A 23,794-nucleotide genomic window follows, 5' to 3' on the forward strand; every position below is an offset into this window, starting at 1 on the left:
TTGTAATTTTTTGTAAATTTTCTCATCAGAGATTTTTTTCAAATGTTGTCGTATAAGGTGTTAAATGAAACATTATTTTGTTTAAATGGGTTTTGTTTCATTTTGAAATAATTGGCAACAAAATATAAGCAAATATAGAAGTGTCCGGTTTTTTTGTCCCTGAGTGTATATATACAGTATATATATATATATATATATATATAATTTTTTTTTAAATCGTAAAAATATTTTTTTTCATATAGCAGAAGGACAGAGTTTTACACATGCCAATTTTTATTGTTGAACGAGATACAATAATGGAGGAAAAAAGTGTTGAATATTTCCAAAAATGTTACTGCTGTAAGCTGTACCTAACCCCTTAAATCTTTTGCACGTGTTTCAAGACAAATTCCTTCTAGAGATTTCTTTGTGACCAGCGGACAGTAGACCTACCTCTATAGACATTAAGATATAAACCAATGAAAGACATGTTGGAAGGTGTAGCAAGGAATGGCCAAAAGCTGAAATAATTACGAACCTAAACCGTGAAGGATGATGGTTATATTATGCACCCAGGTTTCGTCAAACCTGAGGAATGTCGTTCCTGAAGCAGCGATAAAAGTACAAGGAAACCCGAAAAAGGGAAATTTAGTTTATCTAATTTAGAGGAACTTGAATGCTGTAATAGTCTTCCACTCTGCTTCGCCACAAACCTCGTACAGAGGGTCATGGGATCGATGTGCTACGCAAGACCTGTTTACATATGCACCGATCGCAGCGTGTGTAGACGGGAGTAATCCTACACGCTTCATTTTTATGTAGTAGGGTGAGGTCACAGAGTAATTAACATCAATATACCATACAATAGGTTTCATGTTAACATGCATGACTGAACATGAGGCTCATACTTCACCTTCCTCTACTCTGTGGCGTATCGAAAGCTGCACTGTAACGTATCCGAGGCAAGGACAAATGCGTTCACCGTTAGATACTCGAAACAAAAATATGCTTCAACTTTCTCTCACACAAAAGAGAAGATGAGACGGCGAAGATAATCAAATCCAACTGTTAACGTGTGCATAATCTTCTATAATACGAGTGCTGATAGTTTTCCGGTAATTTAATTGAGCTTAACGAATGTTTGTTGTTATGATAATTATTTCGATCGGAGGTCGAGAGATGATTAATATGAGTTTAAAAAGCAAAACAATTACATTATCTGAGGATAACGCGAATTGTATTCGGCAAGACAATCCCAATGCGAACAACTGTAATTCTGAAATTCTCCTAGAAATAAAAACAATTGACAATAACAATTTTTTTCCCTTGTTGATAACTCTATAGCATCTATTAGATGGTTGTGCTAACATATGGAGTTACTTGTCAACAATGTGACGCTGAAACGTGTGTTCAGGTTACTGAACAGCGACAGTCCTGATGTATTATTTTATATTTTTGATAATTGGTTAATTAATATTAAATTCATACAAATTTCCAGACTCTAGACACCCAGGGAATTCTTCTTCAAGAAAAACTCACCGAGAGCCGAGCCCGGGAATCGACCCCGGGACCCCGTGATCTGGAAGCCAGCATGCTGACCAACAGACCACGGAGGCAGTCACTTCATTTGGAACTCTTTTATCATGTTATAATAATAAGATCCAGAAAAACAGTCGAATCGAAGCAGATATGATAAGAATAAAATTCTCCTTGAAATAAAAACAACTGAACATTTGAGGTTATAACAACACTTTATTTTGAACTCTTTTATCATGTTATAATAATAAGATCCAGAAAAACAGTCGAATCGAAGCAGAGATGATAAGAATAAAATTCTCCTTGAAATAAAAAGAACTGAACATTTGAGGTTACAACAACACTAACTTTATTTTGAACTCTTTTATCATTGCTTATCTATACTTTCAACATGTTTAATTTTATTGCAAACCATTTCTACTTTTAGTAATTAATTATTCTTGCATGTTGAGACTCCGAGTCTCGCGTAATTACATTTGAATGCCTCGGTTTGTTTATTGCTTGATTTTGAAATACATTAGGATCTTCTCTTTCATTACCGTCAAAACACATATTGTAACATTAAATTCCTGGGAACTTCAAAATGGTTTCGTACTCGTAAAGAATAAAAAGGAAAGAAAGGTTGGTAAATGATTAACAGAAGAGAACGGTTAGTCTTTCACGCGAAACAACCACTGGTTGGTAATTTATTCTGCCACATGCAAAGTTATTGTCATATGGGAATTCACCTTTGAAGTTAATGACCCCAAAATGGCTACGTAAGTTAAATTTACGATTATCGTACAAAAAGAGGGAGCCAGATTGTCAGCAGCATGCGATATTTCCAAAACCAACAGTATTGCGACAATTAATTCTGAAGGCTATTAGCATTGTTGCGTGAACAAGGCGTTCAATTTGTGCATTTTGTGACAAAAAATGCAAACAATGCAATCGGACACGCCTGTAAGTGCAAACTATGTCGACATAGCTGTGTGCAGTCGCGTATTTGAACAAGCATTTATATATGCGAATATATTACACGTACATTGATAAATCGATTCAATATTAATCATTTTCAAATGAATACATCAGCCAGTATCAATCTCTAATTGACGGCTGCATTGCATACCAACAAAACAAGCATTACAAAATCAATTCAGCCGCACGCTCACCAGAATTTTGAATTCGTTCTCCCATATGCGTTGTTACCGTATAAATCTGTGTTACTCGCGTAAATTTGGTAAACATTTATGCATGCAAAACATACGTTTACAAGCCACCTTGCAGTACACATTGCATGTACTTCCTCACATATGATTCACAGGAGATACCGTTCGTTGATAAGCATTTCATTAAACAAGTTTGCAAATATAGCAGTAACGCAAGCATAGACTCTGACAACAAGAAGTGCGTGGGTCCGAACGATGCAACAGATATAACACTAATACATTACTATAATAATACCGGACAGCTAGCAGTTCTGCGCGCGAATGACGCTGGTGCTGCTACCTAGGCGGCCGGTGTGGAGAAACTCGCGAAACAAGCTGTAATCAACTGCAGTGTATATTGTTGCTGGGCTAGTTAATAGTTTTATTAATTAGCGCTGTGTTAAAATGTCAGGGTGTATACGTGCTGTTTATAATTGCTACAATTACAGCATCACAAATTGCTCCAAATCGTACTTTCTATTTCCGAGAGTTCATAAAACGTGAGTTAACAAAATTCTTTAGTAGGCCTAATGACTTTGTCTCTGTATTGATAGAATAATAAAATTTAGCTTTTTTATTTAGGCCTAATAAATGAATAGAAGTTAAATTATATTGGACATTTTAAGGTGTTAGCAAATTAAGTTTTATTGTTGTCCACATGCCGTTACTAATAAGCAGGGAAAGGATTTATATGTAAATACATATTTACTTATAAAGCTAATATAATTTATATTTTGCATTATCTTTATGTTTCACAATGTGTAGGGTTGAAAAATCCTACTTTTATTTTCCATATTTTTCCATATTTTAGAGTTTAGTACATATTTTCGTTAATTTCCATATATTTTCCATATTTCATATAAAACAGTCCATATTATATTAGGTTTAACAATAAAACAAAACAAAATTCCATTAACTTTTAAAAATACATTTCAACAATAGAGATTTAAACACATGTTCAGTAATCCCTTTAACATCAGAGTTATTTGAAAATTAGCAGTCCTATCAACAATGGGAAAGTAAGTTACAAAACTGTATTAATTTAATTAAAAATTTTTAACAGACTTCAGTTGTGCAGCTCAACAGTTAAATGCCAGTCAGAGTACACATAGGTTCAGTTTTGTAAATCATACTATAAAGACGGTAAATATGCCAAAAGTACGTCATTCAGTCAATTTAAAATCAAAACTAACAAGTTACATTTCAGAATTTAAAGAAGATGGTTTATCAACTGACAATAAAATATTATTTTGTAATTTGTGTCAGTGTGCAGTATCATCTACACAAAAGTTCCTGGTGCAACAACACATTACAACTAGTAAACATCAGGCCAACAAACAACTAAATTCCAAGCAGAGACAATTGTTTTTAACACAACCAACAACATCGAATGTAAGATCTGAGTTTAACATCGACCTGTGCCGTTCTCTCATCTCTGCTGATATTCCTCTCTACAAACTAAAGAATAAGGTCTTCAGGGAATTCCTTGAAAAATATACTCAACATACAATCCCGGATGAGTCAACACTTAGGAAGACGTATGCTCCATCCATCTACGATGAGACAATACAGAAGATAAGAGATGAAATTAAAGATAGTTCAATTTGGGTTTCCATTGATGAGACTCCCGACAAAGAAGGTAGACTTGTTGGTAATGTAGTTATCGGTTTGTTAAGTGAACAATATTCTGAACGAATTCTTTTACATTGTGATGTTCTAGAAAAGTGCAATAACAAAACTATAGTTAAACTGTTCAACGAAGCTATGGGTATCCTGTGGCCAAAGGGTATTATGTACGATAATGTGTTATTCTTTATTAGCGATGCTGCCCCTTATATGGTCAAAGCTGGACAAGCATTATCTGTTGTATATCCTAAATTGACTCATTTTACTTGTGTGGCGCATGCATTTCATCGTGTGGCAGAAGTGGTCAGAGACAATTTCCCTAAAGTAGATTTGTTGATTTCATCAGTGAAAAAAGTATTTCTCAAAGCTCCCAGTAGAGTTAACGTGTTGAAAGAAATGTACCCTGAAATTCCATTGCCACCAAAGCCAATTTTAACTAGATGGGGTACATGGCTAGAAGCAGTTGAATATTATGCCGAACATATAGACTCTATTAACAATGTTCTCCTTGCATTGGACTCTGAAGATGCAGTCTCAATTGATACTGCGAAAACAGTTACCTGTGACATAAGTGTGAAGAATGACTTAGCTCACATTCAGCATACATTTTCATGCATCATAAAAACGCTCAAAAGTCTCCAAAATAGGCACCTTTCACTATCTGAAAGTTTTGAAATTATAAATAGTACTGTGGAACAACTGAATCGTGGTAGAGGTAAAGTTGCAGATGCAGTAAGAGCTAAGGTGGACACTGTACTTTCAAAAAACCCTGGATATGAAGAACTACAAAAGGTTGTTGCTGTGATGAGTGGTGAATCAACAGTGAAGATTAACTTGGACTTATCCCCAGCAGACATTGTGAAATTGAATTATGTACCAGTTACTTCTTGTGACGTCGAACGCTCTTTTAGTCAGTATAAATCTATCCTCAGAGACAATAGAAGAAGATTCACTTTTCAGCACTTGAAAGAAATGTTTGTAACCTATTGTTATGGTAACAGACAATAAAAATTGTGTTTTGTTGAAACTACATTGGAAGATAAGGTACGTCCATTATATTTTTTGTTTAGTTTGATTAAAATGTACCAATATTTAACGTACATAGTCATTTTTTTATAATTTTAAGTCCATATTTAATTCCATATTTTGGTAAAAATCCATATTTAATTCCATATTTTGGTAAAAATAACTACATATATATTTACATATTTCATATATTTTTAGTCCATATAAATCCGTTCCCTGCTAATAAGAGTCAGATAACTACCATTTTTATCTTTGCAGTTGTCAGAAATGGCTATATAAAGCGTTATTGTAAATTCATTCTTAATGTCAGAATTAATTTTGTCTCACTAAAGCAAAGAAAAAATACACAACAATTAATTACAGAAAATAATATGAAGCATGCAATATTTCTCATAATATGCAGCTTCGATATAAAATAATGTTACTCGTACATTTCTTAAGTGTTTCGTATATTATTCCACATTAGTACCTCACGCTTTAAACAATAGTCCGATTTCCGGTACGTTAATATTTGTATTTGTGGATATAATTCCACGCTGCTCCGCTAGATGTCAAGTCTGCGATATATCGCACTCACGTCAATGCTGCAATTATACAGCTGCCCGGTATTATTATAGTAAGGTATTTGCTAATAGTTCAGAAAAAATCGGGATAGGCTGTATCGGAGAGTTTTATGCGTGAATACGTCGTTGACAGAACTGCTAAAACGTCAGCAGTAACAACATATCTTCTTTCCAGATACCTTAAAAACCAGATACCTTTTCCCTGTGCAGTGCTGTGATTACTTGCAGTAGACATCTTGCACATATGTATTGAGACAAAAACATGTCGGTTGCTATAGCAACCATCGTGCTCTATCGCTCGCTACCTTTGCTTATACGCCCACTCCCATTTGCGCTGCAAATGCATCGACATTGTGAATTTTCTCTTCTAACTCAGTTTCACTCGCCAAATTGTCCACTGCTGATTGTTGTTGTGTAGCTTGGTTCGTCAGGAATCGTTTGACACCACTGTGACCTTTTTATCGCTTCACATTCTCGAGTTGCACTGCCTCGGCTGCCGCACGACCTGTCTATTCGTGCACCAACTTCCCCCCCCCCGCCCCCGCGTATCGCTAGATGATGTCATTCACCCCACATCAAGGTCGCGTTTGATACATTGATTCTTCGTCTGTCGATCGCCGTCTACTTCGTGTAGTTTAGAAATTATATGCGCGTTAAAACTGGCCTGAAAATGTGTCGATCGACTTACTGGGCTGGCATCATAGTATTGGATCGAACTTACAGACATTTTCATGTCAGAAGTGTTAAACAGGTCCTGTAGCTCAATTGGTAGAGCAACTGCCTACGGACTGGAAGGTTCCGGGTTCAATCCCAGATTATGACGGTATTTCCCTCGGTTCCAGAAAGCCCCAGAATCTACTCAGCCTCCTGTCAAACTGAGAACCGGTCTTTTCCGGAGATAAAACGTTCGGAGCGAGGTGCCGATCATGTTACCTCATTTCAGGTATATTTGAATTTTTTTGAAACGAACAATACAGACATAATTTCGAAGTTATATTGATGACTAATCTGAAGACATCCTACAAGGTAATACATCACAAAAATATAAGACATATTATATATAACGAAATGTCAACTAACTAGCCTATGTACTGAGTCTTTAAATCCGTTCCCTACAGGGTAATATAACATAAAAAGGACTACACTAAAAAAGGATTCGTGACATTTTATTGTAACGTAAGTCGAAGGCATGTGAAATAAAAATAAACGTAAATTCCGACAATGGATCTAAAACGCACAATGGGACATATGAATAAATAATTATATTTGATCAGTAATTACAGTTAACAACAGAGTTATTTAACCTAAATTATTTATTCGGTCTGAATGGAGCCAGAATTACAGCCACGTGTATGAACTCGACCATGGAAATGTATCCCTATCTCGGACTACTCACGATTTGTGACAGCTAAATTCAAGGTAGAATTATTATGTAGGAAAATGATACATATAATATATGAATTAGGAAATCAGACAAATTTTAAAAGGGAACAATACAGATATGTTTTCGAAGTTATGTTGGAGATTAAACAAGAGAACTGTAGAAGGTATCTAACAAAAAAAAATATATATATATTATCCATAATACAGTAAACCCTCGTTAATACGAACTCAGTTAAGACGAACACCTCCTTAATACGAACAATTTTCCCAGTCCCGGCTCAAATACGTGATTTTAACGGATTTTTATTCGGTTAATAGGAATTTCTGTTTATACGAACTTCGAACAAATTTTCGGTCGCCAGATTTTTGTACTCTTCTTTAATACAAACAAAAGAACTTTTATATACACCCTTTACAGTTTATTGCATTGAAATTCTCTTCGCTTGCCCTCATAGTAAAGGCTTCAAATGTCCTTCAAGGTATCGATTAGAACACGCATAATAATTGTACTGGCGTATTTCTCACGGGAACAAGAGTAGTACAGTAAAGTATTTTGTGTGTCCGATCTTGCGAGGTGTCATTGAATGCTACTGATTAACTGTTAGTTTCTATCGGCCAGTGTTCGGGTTAATACCTCAATACGAGCAACAACAAGAGTGAAAAAGGAAAAAAATCTATAGATATCAAAACTAAAGAATGAAGTATCTCACTTTGACAAAAAATCAAATTGCAAAACATATTCAAATTCCAAAATCTACTTTGACAAAAAATCAAATTGCAAAACATATTCAAATTCCAAAATCTACTTTGACAAAAAATCAAATTGCAAAACGTATTCAAATTCCAAAATCTACTTTGACAAAAAATCAAATTGCAAAACGTATTCAAATTCCAAAATCTACTTTGACAAAAAATAAAATTGCAAAACATATTCAAATTCCAAAATCTACTTCGACAAAAAATAAAATTGCAAAACATATTCAAATTCCAAAATCTACTTTGACAAAAAAATCAAATTGCAAAACATATTCAAATTCCAAAATCTACTTTGACAAAAAATAAAATTGCAAAACATTCAAATTCCAAAATCTACTTTGACAAAAAATTAAATTGCAAAACATATTCAAATTCCAAAATCTACTTTGACAAAAAATCAAATTGCAAAACATATTCAAATTCCAAAATCTACTTTGACAAAAAATCAAATTGCAAAACATATTTAAATTCCAAAATCTACTTTGACAAAAAATCAAATTGCAAAACATATTCAAATTCCAAACTCGACCTTTGACCATTATAAAAACAACAAAGATCAAATTTATGCTCCTGCAGCTTCCGAATCTTCATCAGGAAAAATAAAGCGAATACGTGCAGAAAAATATGAACGAGTGAAATCTGAGGTTCTTGAATGTTTTATCATTATAAGGGCAATATAAGTGAGTTAGAAGTGATTTAAATTAAATTCACTATAGTAATATAAAAGTGATCATTTCTATAAAGTAAATTACGCCTATATCTGGAAGAGGAACTCGGACCAACCAAGGAAAAGATGGAAAGAGGCGAGATATGAACACTTCTCTAATCCTTAAGTATTGATGATATATTCTTCTGATATAGTATTCAGAAAGGTTCACAGCTACACAATTCGAAATTCACTATTACTAACTATAAATCACGAGAAAGTGTTTTGAACTGAAAGAGTGATAGTGGATTCATTGCAAAAAAAAAATCGATCATAATTTGTATAATACGAACAGGCTATTTTTCGGTCTCTTGAGATTCGTTTTAATGAAGGTTTACTGCATGTAATATAACCTTTAAAATGATAATGTATTCAACAACATACACATTTAGCTAGTTCATTAATTCATAGTTTTCTGTTCAAAGGCAGGTCTTTCACTGCAAACCCAGCATTCTCCAATCTTCTCTATTTTCTGTCATCCTCTAAAGCTGCGGTTTGTTTACGGCGGTCATCGCCGGACGCACATCGCTGGCGATTGTCGCCTGGAGTTGCTAGCAGTTAAAATGAATGCGCACGGTTTCGTTACAGCGATGATCGCCGACGTAGGTCGTTGGACACGACGCACACCGCCGCATACATGTTCAATAATAATCGATATTTAGAGAAGGCCGTGTAGAAATATTGAATCGAGTTATGGCAGCAAAACAAATGAGAATTGACAGCGATGTACGCTGATATAGAAACCACTTCCTGACGATCATCGCCAGAGTTAATAATCGCCGGAGATGTGCGTTCGGCGATGATCGCCGTAAACAAACCGTAGCTTTAGACGACTCTAGATAACCGAAAAGTTGATCATATCGCAAAATGGTATGTTAGAAATAGAAATTAGCCAGACCACGAGAAGTCAGGAAGACTTATATTTTATGCATAATAATAATAATAATAATAATAATAATAATAATAATAATAATAGGCTTCTCTTACACTCTACCAGGTCACAAAGTATACAAGCAGTTAAAATTTAACAAAAAGTTAAAGAACAGAATAGTAACATATTACAAAATAATAATAATAATAATAATAATAATAATAATAATAATAATAATAATAATAATAATAGGGTAAATTAGGGTCTGTTGGACAGTCGGGCATGTTGGACACTTTGTACTTTAACGTGTTACCTCGCAACTTGTGGGTACCACATTCTGCTAGAAGTCAATGACTGAAATAGTCCCACTCGTGGCTACTTCCGTCATTGACTTCTAGCAGAATATGGTGCCCACAAGTGGCAAGGTAACACGTTAAAGTACAAAGTGTCCAACATTGCCGACTGTCCAACAGACCCTAATTTAGCCTAATAATAATAATAATAATAATAATAATAATAATAATAATAATAATAATAGCGTAATAAAATCGACACTAAATAACATGAAAATAATACCATAATAGAAAAAGGAAAGTAAAATACATTGGAATATAGTAAAAGCAACTCATTTAGTAATTCGGAGGCGTAAAATAAAATAAACTAATTAATAAAAACCCGTTACAAAGTGAATATCGACATTGTTCTCATACTTTTCTCATGCTAGATGAAGAACAGTATCTTCAAGTAGGGCATGGCTATTACGTTCAAAAATTCCTGTTTTGGGAAACAAAAACGAACCCGTGAGGAAGGTCTACGTGCGGGAGACAACTCTTTTTAAAACAGTTATGTTTCCAGAAAGGGTGAAGTGGATTGCAATGAATCCAGTCGGACCAGTTTTAATTTCCTGGAGACAAAGACTATGAGGAACAACACGGAATCATCCAACTACCGTCCAAAGTGGCACTTCTGGATCCCAAACCACGGACTTGGGTGTCTTGAAATGTCACATAACAAAATTCTGTTTCGCTGCTTTTACGACTCCACTGTGTACAACATCGCAATCATAAGAGAAACTTCACACACAACCAGACTACTGCAGTACTGTTTGTTTGTCTGCAAGAATTCAGGCATAACACAAACTTTGAGGAACCAAAAGGAATTGCAGCAGTTTTGTTTAAAACTGCAATGGCAAGAAACATTACGTCTGTATCAGTTATTTCTTAATGAGATAAATATACCATAATAATGTAAAATTATTATTATTATTATTATTATTATTATTATTATTATTATTATTATTATTATTATTATTACTTACTTACTTACTTACTTACTTACTTACTGGCTTTTAAGGAACCCGGAGGTTCATTGCCGCTCTCACATAAACCCGCCATTGGTCCCTATCCTGTGCAAGATTAACCCAGTCTCTATCATCATATTCCACATCCCTCAAATCCATTTTAATATTATTTTCCCATCTACGTCTCGGTCTCCCCAAAGGTTTTTTTCTCTCCGGTCTCCCAACTTACACTCTGTATGCATTTCTGGATTCGCCCATACGTGCTCCATGCCCTGCCCATCTCAAACGTCTGGATTTAATGTTCCTAATTATGTCAGGTGAAGAGTACAAGGCGTGCAGCTCTGCGTTGTGTAACTTTCTCCATTCTCCTGTAATTTCATCCCTCTTAGCCCCAAATATTTTCCTAAGAACCTTATTCTCAAACACCAACTCTGCCAGTATAAATAAAGAATTTATTATTATTATTATTATTATTATTATTATTATTATTATTATTATTATTTACCATGAGAATATAAATTATTATTATATATACAAATCAGCTCATTAGATTATCTAGGATATCTATTATTCTATAAAAAAGAAAAACACATACATAGTTCATAGCATACAGTGAATATAGCGCAGTTGAAAAACAGACTGAAAAAAATTTACCTACTTATAATTTCATACTTAAGTTCGATTTTATTAATGGAAATTTGTACATTGTACTAATCACTAATCACATTGTATACCTAAGTTGAGAGATATTTTTAAATATTTTTTTAGTAGGCTATTTTACGACGCTTTATCAACATCTTGGGTTATTTGGCGTCTGAATAAAATGAAGGTGATAATGCCGGTGAAATGAGTCCGGGGTCCAACACCGGAAGTTACCCAGCATTTGCGCATAGGGGGTTGAGGGAAACCCCCGGAAAAAACCTCAATCAGGTAACTTGTCCCGACCGGGAATCGAACCTGGGCCACCTGGTTTCGCGGCTAGGCGCGCTAACCGTTACTCCACAGGTGTGGACCAGATACTTTTTATATATTTAGCAATATAGATTATACATTGGACATGATGTACTAAAAATGTATCTGGATAAGATACGTAGCTAATACTTGTATTATTCCTGCTTTCGGAGGGACATTTCTTGTTAATCAAATTTGGCTCCATTTTCTTTTGTTTGCTGTTTTTTGTAATGGCCATTATGTAGGATAATAATAAGTAAATAGACAAAAGATGATGACACAAAATAATATGTTGGTTATGTACCAAATTTTGGCAACTTTGATCATTGTTGTTCAATATCTACAAGATAAAGAATAAAAGTAAAATATCCAAAATTAATTATTGCAAACGCTAATATGTCTATATAAAGTATGCACACTGATTGAACAATACGATTTCTTGTAGCGGAAAGCATAAAATCTAAAGAAATATATTCAAGAATGTGCAAACAATGCGAATTATATGAGCCGTGCCAATTTCTGTGAGTGAGTTGATGTGCTTCAAAATGGTACGAGTGCTGTGGATGGAGAAATCCCAGAATTACAAGTCGAAGTTTCGCTGTATTTCGAATACGAACAGGACGGGAAGTATCAGCTCAGCGGACATGAATTCCACGAAAATGCTTCAATTTACACCATGCCACACACAGCTTTCAAGTTATGGTAAAGCGTTCCAGACGTGATCTCAACAAACTTCATCTAAAGCCATTAAGCTAGATGAAATTCTATTACGTACAAGCCAATAACCTGGCCATATGCATCATCGCCATCATTTGCCAAGAATCACACACGCGGTATACAAACGCTTCGGCTATTAGCCTGTCGGTGTCAATGTTTAAACCAGGGTGGTGGGTGGGATGAACATAATTAGCCGCAATTAAGGACATTAATTATTTCACAGCCCGTCTCCGGTGCCCTTCCACAGGACAATTTATTCTAATAGCTATTACTATTAGAGATACTAAATTGAGTGTATGAACTATTATAGAATGCTCATCTGCACGAAAACCATTCTGATGGAATTACGCACGTTTGTGAACGTACAACTACAGAGTTTGATTTGATTGACGCGTAAGAGAGAAAGTTCGTATGAATTTGGACACGGTCCATATTGACTACATTCACTTTCAAACTTCTTGTAATTGTTTTTATACCTCATCGTCACAGGAAAACACACTTCACAAACTAAGTCTATAGGAGGTGCTGTTCCTGTAGCAACTCAAAAATTTCCAAATGAAAGTTAGGCCTATGTTGTATTAAACGACTAGGTTAATATTCAGCAAATTATACCATTTATCAAGTTTGCAAGTAACCACGTAATCTATAAAATACCATGTTACGCTTCCAGGCATGGATATAAATGAGTGTATCCATGGTTACAAGAAAAAAATCTTTTAACGATCGATTTATCGAATGTGTATTATTATGTATAAAGTATGCAAAAAAATACACCAACCTACGCCTTTCATACATAGATCTCCGCAACTGGAACCGCATACTCTGAACAAGTTAAGTGAATCTATAAGTAAAAAACACATCATGCTGCCCTGCTTGTTCTGCAACACTGATTTAAAAAGGAGAATGTAAATTTTACATACAGTAAATCTGTTGCATCGAAGGATGACAAGTTAATAGAAAATATTATCATGAAAAGTTTTACTTTTTTGTACTAATTGGTATTGCTATTTAGTTCGCCTTGGATCTTCGTTGTAAACAAAAGCGAAAGCGGTTGCCATAGAAAAGAGTAAGCTATAGCATTATTACTTCAACCAGTGTACAATGTATTAACACCTTCTGACAATCGAATACTATTCAACAAAACACAAATAGAGACATATAAATTCAATTATACACGGTGAACAATAAGTATGGAATATTGCTAATAACTTCTTAAATTTTAATATTACAAAAAAAAGTTTTATAGAAAATCTGTTTGAGATAAACCATACAATATGGTACCAGTTTTCGAAAAAAGTTAGTTACTCAGGCATATACAGTGTGGCAGCAAACTTTATTTTTTTTTAAATGACATCCTATACTAAAATTTATACATTCCGAATCTCTATTAAATTTTACGCATGAACGTGCAGAAATTTTACACATTCACTCATTTCATATCTTTTAAGTATTTATTAAACTTGTTTTGTGGACTTCAAACTTAAGACAAATAAACATCTAAAATGATATTGAGTATGTCATAGAACTTAATAAAACACTATCACTAACCAAACTTGACAAAAGATCTACGTAAAGATTATTATTTTTTGGTCCTACAGAATATATTTGTTATGGTAACAATTAATATTAATTAACAGTGCATATTTCTGTACAGATTACTGTGAATATTACAGTGGAATCCCGGCCACCAAGTCACTCAATTGAGTGCGTTCCTTGTATAATGGCAGTTGACTTAATATAAAATGTCAACATACATGGCCAACTTGGAGTCAGGCCACAAAGGAAAAAACACTGAAGGAGCGGAGTTCGATCCGGTGCTGTAGATTGGAATTCGACGTAGCTCAATGGTGAGAGCGCTTAGTACGTAGAAACAAGGACCCGGGTTCAATCCCCGGCGCCGGAGCGAATTTTTTCCCCTCTAATATTAATTGACAAAAGATGCTCAAAATGAGAACCATTCACAAACAATGTCTCAGTATATCACGGAAACAGTTCATTGTCTTTCTTACAGTTACAGTACGTAACTGATCTGTTCCATCTCATACCTACAATGGCCCGGAGCATGCGCAATAAGGCATTCTTTAACTTAGAACCTATTCGAGTCCATGCAATTATGTCCTTACATGCAGTCTACATTCTTACTGGGGAGGAAGAGGAAGAAGTCAGTATGACCCGCGGTATACAGTATCGAGTATAGCTATACAGCAGTAGCAATTAACAAATAAAGGCTGGTTCACAATAAACCGGGAACGGAAACGACAACGATAACGAGAACGGAAATAATGTGAAAATAAATGTATTTAAATGTGAGCATTCACAATAGTTAATTGTGAATGCTCACATTTAAATACATTTATTTTAACAATACTTCCGTTCTCGTTCTCGTTGTCGTTTCCGTTCCTGGTTTATTGTGAACCAGCCTTAAGTATCAGGAAACGTGCGTAAACAGCACAGTAGCAGACTAACAGCACAGCAGCTGTAGTAAACTGCAGATAGTAGGTACGGAGTTGTAAACCTGGAGTACATAAATTTATAAGCGGTCGTATTGAACAGAAGGCAATTCTTGTCGATTATTCCATTCAAGTGGCGCTCTCTTGCGTTATTAAAGCAGATTGACCAAATTCGGTGTGAAGCGAGACGGAGCACTGCTAATCTTTGCCTAAGCACGGTAAAGCAGATGAAAGACCAATCAGACTTCAGAATACAGGCCAAATCTCGTTTACCGTGAGACTGCAGAGTGCGGAGGAAGGTCAAGGGTTCGATTCAGTGCCTAAATGAATTATTCATGGTCGAACATTAGTAATGCAAAATTACGTTTTGCTGGAGCAGTAATTTAAATTACGTGATTCATAGAGTGGAAAATCAATTGTGTTTGTCCGATACTCATTCGTACTTGCGGCCTGCAACACTCTACACTCTTCATGAAAGCAATTTCCGATAAGCAGGCGGGTTCTGATTTGCAAATGCAACCTCAAACGGACCTGCGTCGGAATGCGATGTGAATTTTTTGGTAGTTTCAATTAAAGGCAGTTTCGGCTCGGCATGTGCTTTAGGAACAAAACGCATTACTGGTTTTCAATCTGCAAAGAGTTTGTGTTAACTATTTATACGTATTGCTGATATATGCAGGATGGAAGGGAATGTGTACTACAGGGACATCACTTTATTTTTACTAGCATTTTTATTGTACCTGCGTTTCTAAATGTATTTGAATCCCACCCCCTTCACTAATGTCCTTGCTAACCTCAGCCACACAAACTTACGGACGCTGTTGCTAGCAGTGAAGTAAACAGTACAGAGTACAGTGTGTTTCAGATATATGTTGGATTTTCTATAGAACAAAGAGATTATATTATTGAAGTTTATTTTCACACAGGTATGGTGTGCTCAGTCCACCCAGATAAATTCAGTTATGCTACACAAGTGAAGATTAGAGTTACCGAAAGTAAGTTACCCTATAATATGGTACGGTACTTAACAGCATTATTTAAACAAGAGTTTTGTTTTACTGTTTGTAGGCTTGAAGGACGATGATGGAAACTGGAATTATAATATAACCGAATGTGAACAACAGTTTTTTTTACGCTTTCCTGATTATGTCATTACGGAATATTTTCGTAGAAATGTCATTAATCTGATAGGTAAATTTAGAGCAACAAGGTGTACAGAAAGGAGGAAAAGTATAAGATGGCCAACAAAGGTGTCAGATGATGCTAGAGAAAGGATGCAGCGAAGTCGTAATAAGTCGATCAAGAAGTTAGCTGTAGGAATTGGGGTTTCTTACGGAAGTGCTCACAAAATGCCCAGGAGTAAATTAGGTTGGTAATATGCTGAATAAAGTAGACATTACATAATGAATATAACAGCCTGAAGAGTTGAGTTTCTGAAAAAAATTGTTACTACTCTACAGTTTTTTGATAAAATACCGTAAAAGTAATGATAAAACTGAAAATTGTAATACTGTATTTTCCTGTAACATAAATGGATACACTACATTTCTCTCCTCCTATAGCTAATAAAATGATTTGTTTACATATTGCACTAGTAAGACCAAACTCCTGTAATGGAAGGGGAGTAACAGTGTTTCCGAGTATAGCCAGGTTAATGTTAAAAATGTTGGTAAAAATAAATTGATGTCCCTGTATATTCATCCTTATTATGATTCCTAAAAGTATGACGAACAAAATGGGATAAGAATCTTTTGCTCCAGCCACCGGTGTAGCTCAGTCGGCTAAGGCGTTTGCCTGCGCTCGGGCGCGGGTTAGATTCCCGCTTGGGATGATTACCTAGTTGGGTTTTTTCCGAGGTTTTCCCCGACCGTTAGGCAAATGTACGGTAAACTATGGCGAATCCTCGGCCTCATCTCGCCAAATACCATCTCACTATCACCAATTTCATCGACGCTAAATAACCTCGTAGTTGATACAGCGTCGTTAAATAACCAAGTAAAAAAATATTTTGTTCCTTTTCGGCCGGGTTTCGAAGAAAAATGTTAAAACTTCAGACACAGAGTTCGATCATTCGCAATGTTCAAAACGTACAGTCTTAGAAAAAAGTTTTGTCGCATAGATACTTAGAGCCATGACATCGTATATCTGTATTAGTTTGAGGTCGACTGAAGGTGAACACACGACGCTGGACAGAATGTAGTCGACCTGTTACAAGTACAGGCAGCGGAAGCGAATTTGACACACGCCTAAGCAAGCACGTTCCGTGTTTTGTATACGATTATTGCGTATTATAAAATCCAGACATTACAATCATTGTATATAAGGGTTAATATTGGAAAGGTCTAAAATACTGGTGAGGTTGAGAATTTTTCTCTGTTCCACTAATCCTTCATCATATGATGACGCAGAATTTCTGCACGGAAATATCATATGTACTTCGGTACATCGTAATAATATTTGAGAATAATTGTTGAAAATCATACTTAAATTGGTCCACACCTGTGGAGTAACCGTTAGCGCGTCTGGCCGCGAAACCAGGTGGCCCGGGTTCGATTCCCTGTCGAGGAAAGTTACTTGGTTGAGGTTTTTTCGGGGGTTTTCCCTCAACCCAATATGAGCAAATGCTGGGTAACTTTCGGTGCTGGACCCCGGACTCATTTCACCGGCACTATCACCTTCATCTCATTCAGACGCCAAATAACCTAAGTTGTTGAAAAGCGTCGTAAAATAACCTACTAAAATAAAAAAAAAATACTTAAATTGTCACAAATGTGGTAAAACGTAAGTCTGAAAAGATGTGGTTTTTTATTATTATTTAGAGTTTTGCATTACAGTTTTAGAATGCCGGAAACGTATATGGCTTTCCATATATTTAACTGTTACATAATTTATTTATCACATCAATTCCGTATGTTACTTTTCTTGCATGTTGTTTACCGGTTTCGGTTCCTGCTGCAATAAATAACAACATTCATTTTCAAAGTTTCAAATGAAAATGACCGCCGAGTGTCGGATAGTATAACCTTGTATGTGGAAAAACTACGTTCAACATCTGTTGAAACCAAAGGCGAATATGTAAAATATTTCACATCATCCATTTCTACATCAAGTTTATAACAATTGAAGGGTACACGGGAAAAACGAACAATGTCACATTTCCATTAAGGGTAAGATAGTGATCTATTTCAGTATATTACTGCAAAATTTATTGATGTTTCTACTTGAAATGAAGGAAATAATGAGTGTATCCGTAGTTTTAATTCTCCTTTACCAATTTTGGTAAAAATAACACTAAAGTTTGTAGTAATACAGTGAATTAGCTAATGACATCAGCCTTAACAGCATTGTGACATCGTTCGTTTTTCCCGTGTACCCTTCAATTGCACTTATCATCTGACAAATTTCTTGCAATTTTACATAATGAATTGAAACTACCGTCTTTTTTTTGTATTACTGTGTTCATTTTCGCACACACCTTTTCGCTTATATCGTCTTGCAGACCATTCACTTTTGAGAAGAGATTATTTACTACCGAAATTTGCTCCACCAATTTCGAGACATTCGATTGTAGAGGGGATAAATCTAAAATTAGATTAAATATATTGACACTGTTTTTTAATATTTGGGCACCAAGAAGAGTGTGGTCATTACTTATGGAAGCTACATCGTTTCCGTCATACATCTGTATGACTCCTTTTGTGCCGGCAAAATTATTGTGAAAGTTATGTGCAAGCTTCCAGCCATGATCCCCATCGCGTTAAAATGGGAACAGGAGGAAGAGGCACTCCAGGGCACGCATGAATCTGACTGTATGAGCGAACGGTCAGCAGAGACAGTGCATGACGATGCACCGTGCGGTACGCTCACGAATCGTCTACAAACTAGTACAAATATACCGATGTCACCGCCCTATATTATAAGTCTCAGAAAGGAGGCAGTAAGCATCACTGAAGGACAAGCGACCTGGTTCACAAGAGAACGACTAGTTGAGGTAGTAAAATTGTTTTGTTTCGTTGTATGTACGATCATGCTCAATGCCTCCTTTCTGGGACATAAAATATCTGTGCGACAAAACGTTTTTCTAAGACTCTACAGAGGTGAACCTGCCTGGAGAGAAATAAAAATAAGTTGCAACAGTCAAATTACTATTCAAAGAACGGTCATTCACGTAAGTCCAGGGAAAGAAATCGGAGGACTGACATTGGGAAGTTTTATTTTCCCAGCTTTCTATGGAACAGCAGCGATGGTGGAGAGAAGCTGGGAGAAGGCTAATTTCGACCTGAGACACGCAGTGACGAGCCTGGCAGTCCATGGCTTCCATGGTAAGCTGTGCACTGAAAAGAGATGGCACCACCCGAAAGATAACTGGGTATGTGAACTATGTGGACGAAAGTGTGAGACCTACCACTTCGAAGTGTATGTAAAGAGAATGAGATCTCTGAAAGACTATGCCACTGAACGGAAATAAGTTATAGTTTTAAAAATGTCCATTCGGCTGCGATTTTCAATATTATTATTTTCCCAACCATATTATCCCAACTACCTGCAGACTTATGTTACTGATGTTCTTACCAAAAATCACAAATGTTTTTTTAATAGGCTTAAGAACTTCACTAATGGACGGTAGCATAATATGCTGGCTATTTGTTACATTTATAATGAAAATGAAAGTTATAGCGAGTGCACAGTGTATAAAAGTGAAAGTAAGTTATTTTCAGATGAAAAAATTGGAATTCTGACTGATATCAACTCTGACACTAAAAGGGTTCATCGAGTGACATGGAGACAAAAGCGTCTAACCCACAATTTGGAACTCGCTCGTGTTTTGTCTTTGGAAATTCAGTCAATGATTACTTCTAAATTATTAACTTGTTAAAATGTTTCTACATTTTCAAAGTATTATAGGTTCAATATAGGAATAGAAATAGATTCAATTCAACATAAAATAGAATACTTAAGAACTTCTGAAACATAATAAAATCAAATAAAGGGTCCGGCAGAATGATCTCCCCGGTTTGAATTGGTCGCCGTACAAGTTTCTTGATAGTTACGCTTGAATGACATATATCTTTGAGCAACACAAGCCATGCCATTTCAGTTACCATCATGGCGTGGACAGGTGAATATCGTGCATTTATTGTTGAAGCATATTTAAAAAAAAAATGCTACTCTGTGATTGCAACGCTGCGGAAATGTTTGTACCCATTTTAGAGTAGGTCGATACGGAAGAATTCCTGATAAGAAAACCATACTGTTATGGGTGAGAAATTTCAGACAAAAGGTTAAACTTTCAAACAGAAGTCGTCCGGTAGATGTAGCAAAATTCGGACTCCCGAGAATATCGCAGCAGTGAGACACGCTGTTACCACTTCTCTACGATGTTCATCCATTAAACATGCTCTGGTATTGGGAATATCTGGTCGGAGTGTCAGACGAATCTTACACCTAGACTTCAAGTTCAATCCCGACAAAGTTATGGTGGCTCAGGAACTTCGGCAACTTTCTGGCTCAACCGTCAAGATGCTTGCGAGACCATATTGGAAAATGTTCCAGGTGACATTGTTGTGTTTTGTGCTCAGTAGTGACAGCTCATATTCACAAAAGCTTTGCTACTGGCCCCAGAAAATCCCCTCTCCACAGCCAGTGTGTTACTGTTTGGTGTGCTGTTGCACATTTTGGAATAATATAGTCATACATTTTTGAGGAAGAAGGATGCACAGTGACTGTTTTAGGCAGACGTCTCAATAGGGCCTTCTCGGAGCACTTCCTTCTCTCTCTCTCTCTTTTTTAATGTAAGAGTGGAACAAGATGCGGGAGCAGTTCGTGTATCTCCGGATGACATCATTGACCGCGACGTTTGAATAGACATCTGCAACCGCTAAGATGTTGTCTCCATCTCCGAGAAATAATGTCCTTATTACCGCAAATATATGAAGAAATAAAAGCTTTAATAGAGAAAGTGAAATTGTGGGAGTCAATTTACCACTTCATTAATCTAATTGTTACCTAATTTGAATCAAGACCAGTGTAACAAATATAATGAAGTACTGAAGGACTTGAGAAAAGAATTTGAGACCAGATTTAAGATTTGAATAGTTCTAATTTAAAATGATTGTGAATTTCTAAGATGTTTTGGTTATTGTTAATTATTTAAAACATTACGAAACATATTATTTAACTATTATTGTAATTATTACATTAATACTGACGTATCGTAAGAATACGTACCTTAAGAACCAACAAGTTTAATTGCATTTTTATTATTACTATTTAATTGAATTTTATTTCATTAAATATAGTATAAATTTAAAAAAAATACATACCAAAAACCATTTACTAGAAATGAAGTATTGCTGTTGTTTAGTTAACTGTCCGAAGAAAGGTCTGAACCTCACAAGTGATACCAACAAGACACCACTTATGAGGCAACTAGGCCAGGAGATAATGGGGTAGGGTTGCCAGTTCCTTGTGCTTAAATAATTACGTAGCATGTATGGTTGTTCATGCTTCAGATTTCTTTTTACTCATTAATGTATAATTAGAAAATAAAGTTATTATTATTATTATTATTATTATTATTATTATTATTATTATTATTATTATTATTACTGCAAACTACTTAAGAAATGTTATTCATTCCGAAAACAACCGTCTATTGTGACAGTACAACTCAAAAACTGCAGCTTTGTGGAATTTCTCCCGCAACAGTTGCAACTTAGCTCGCTCATGCGTGTGACATGAATCAGCGATCGGCTATCTTCGGATATTGCGCTTATCTCTTCAGCTGACTACGCTATCTACACTTGCTCTCTGTAACAATTTTTTTGCGTTGGCCTTGATACGCCTGGTTTTAGGGATGTATAGCTTGTGAGGGCAAGCATTTGAAAGATATTATCTTTAAAACAAAATTACGTCAAAATGTCAAGCATTCTTCTGTAAGATGGTAAAATAAAATTTTGAATGGGATCTATGTTGCTGTTTTTATTTATGTTTTAAATCTGGGAGATCATTCTGCCGGACTCTGTATGACATACAAGAGTGAATTTCGGTTCTGTATGCGTTTTTAGAGACTGGAGATAGTCGATATATTACACCAAACAATGTACTACGTATTTAAAGCAAATTATGTCATGTCAGTGTACAATTTGTTTACAAAGCAGTGCACTGAGAGTGGGATTACCGCTGTAATGAAATCTTGCAACAGGCGAGAAGGCTTTGGTAACAGTACTGTGCGAGCAAAACTTGATCCAGATATGTGTAACAGCATCCGACAGAGATGCAAGCCTGAGCAGAAAGGTCGCTCTGGAAATCCACCATTCATCCCACAGTTCACGAGACTGTGGGGCTCCGGCTGTCCTTTCTGCACACAATCAGCCCGTGTCATTTACATATCTGTCACCCTACTTATTAATGTCAATTGTTTTCTTTCCATTCAAGATGGGAGGGACTAGTGAATAATTTGTAAATGGAACGAACACTTCAATACCCCGAGGGGGAGGGGAGATATCCTGCGCCAAACTCCAACACATCTGTTTCAGAGGCCACTGTTCCCTCCCCACGTATATGTGTGTGTTTGTATTCAGGAACCCCGAAATGAGCGGCGGCATTGTTGCTACTGCAGTTTAAATGCACGTTGCAGAGTCAACAGCTGTTGTTGGGTCATGGCTATGTCCCAATGTGTAACCTTACTGACAACGTCGATTCACATAGTAATAAAATACGGATTGTGAGAAAATAGTACATTATGCAACGAGCCTATAATGGTAGTAATTAAGACGCGAGTATGTTTATGAAACGAGAGCAAGCGAGTTTCATAATTTTCATACGAGCAAGTTTCATACGACTTTTTATGCTCGACCACATTTATAACTTGAAATTATTCATAAGTATTCATGTTATTCTTATCTGACTGGGGAGCGGAACTGACCTTGTGCAATATCTCGTAAATTGTGAGATGTGCGCAGACGCGAAAGTATTGATTTTTTCCGAGAAAAAAATATCACTGACCTTGATATAAGTTAATCTAGAGAGTAAAATAAACCTTAATCTTGATACAACCTTGAAATTGATTTAAACATTGAAAAACGAGATGACAAATTGAATTTATTTGAATATTATTTACAATTAACGCTAATTATTATAGTAACAGAACATAACCTTCTGCGACATAACCTTCTGCGGCAGCCTCCGTGACGTTTCGCTAGTTGTCTTTCGATTGCATATCCGAGAATAATCGATACTTGCGCTTTCATATTGCTACAATGGTGTTTTCTGATTGATGGAACACTTGAACTTTAATGAATAGGTGTACTTTAATGAGGTCCATTAAAGGACTGCTACCAGGTGTATAATTACTACATTTCGGCATGGTCGAGCATAAAATATATTTCTTTTATATCTAAACTCATCCAACAAGAGTTATAATACTTACAGACTATAATATTTAGAAAGAAAGTATGAAATCTAAATGTAGGCCTATTAATAGGACGATTACAAAATATGTCTTTTAATTATTGTACCGGGCCGGATGGCTAAGCTGTCTAAAGGTACGTACACGTTGGAGCAACGATAAACGATAAAAGAAATTACCTAGCGACGCTTTGGTACTATCAAAGAATCAAGTGTTCATATCCGAGCAACGAGGACATTTTAATTTATCAGTAGAAGATATTCTATACATCCACTTTATAGAAAATATCAGCTACTAGGTTCAAGGTTAATATAACTTAAATACGTACAAGAT

Source organism: Periplaneta americana, chromosome 6, assembly GCF_040183065.1.
Source record: "Periplaneta americana isolate PAMFEO1 chromosome 6, P.americana_PAMFEO1_priV1, whole genome shotgun sequence".
NCBI classification, from domain to species: domain Eukaryota; kingdom Metazoa; phylum Arthropoda; class Insecta; order Blattodea; family Blattidae; genus Periplaneta; species Periplaneta americana.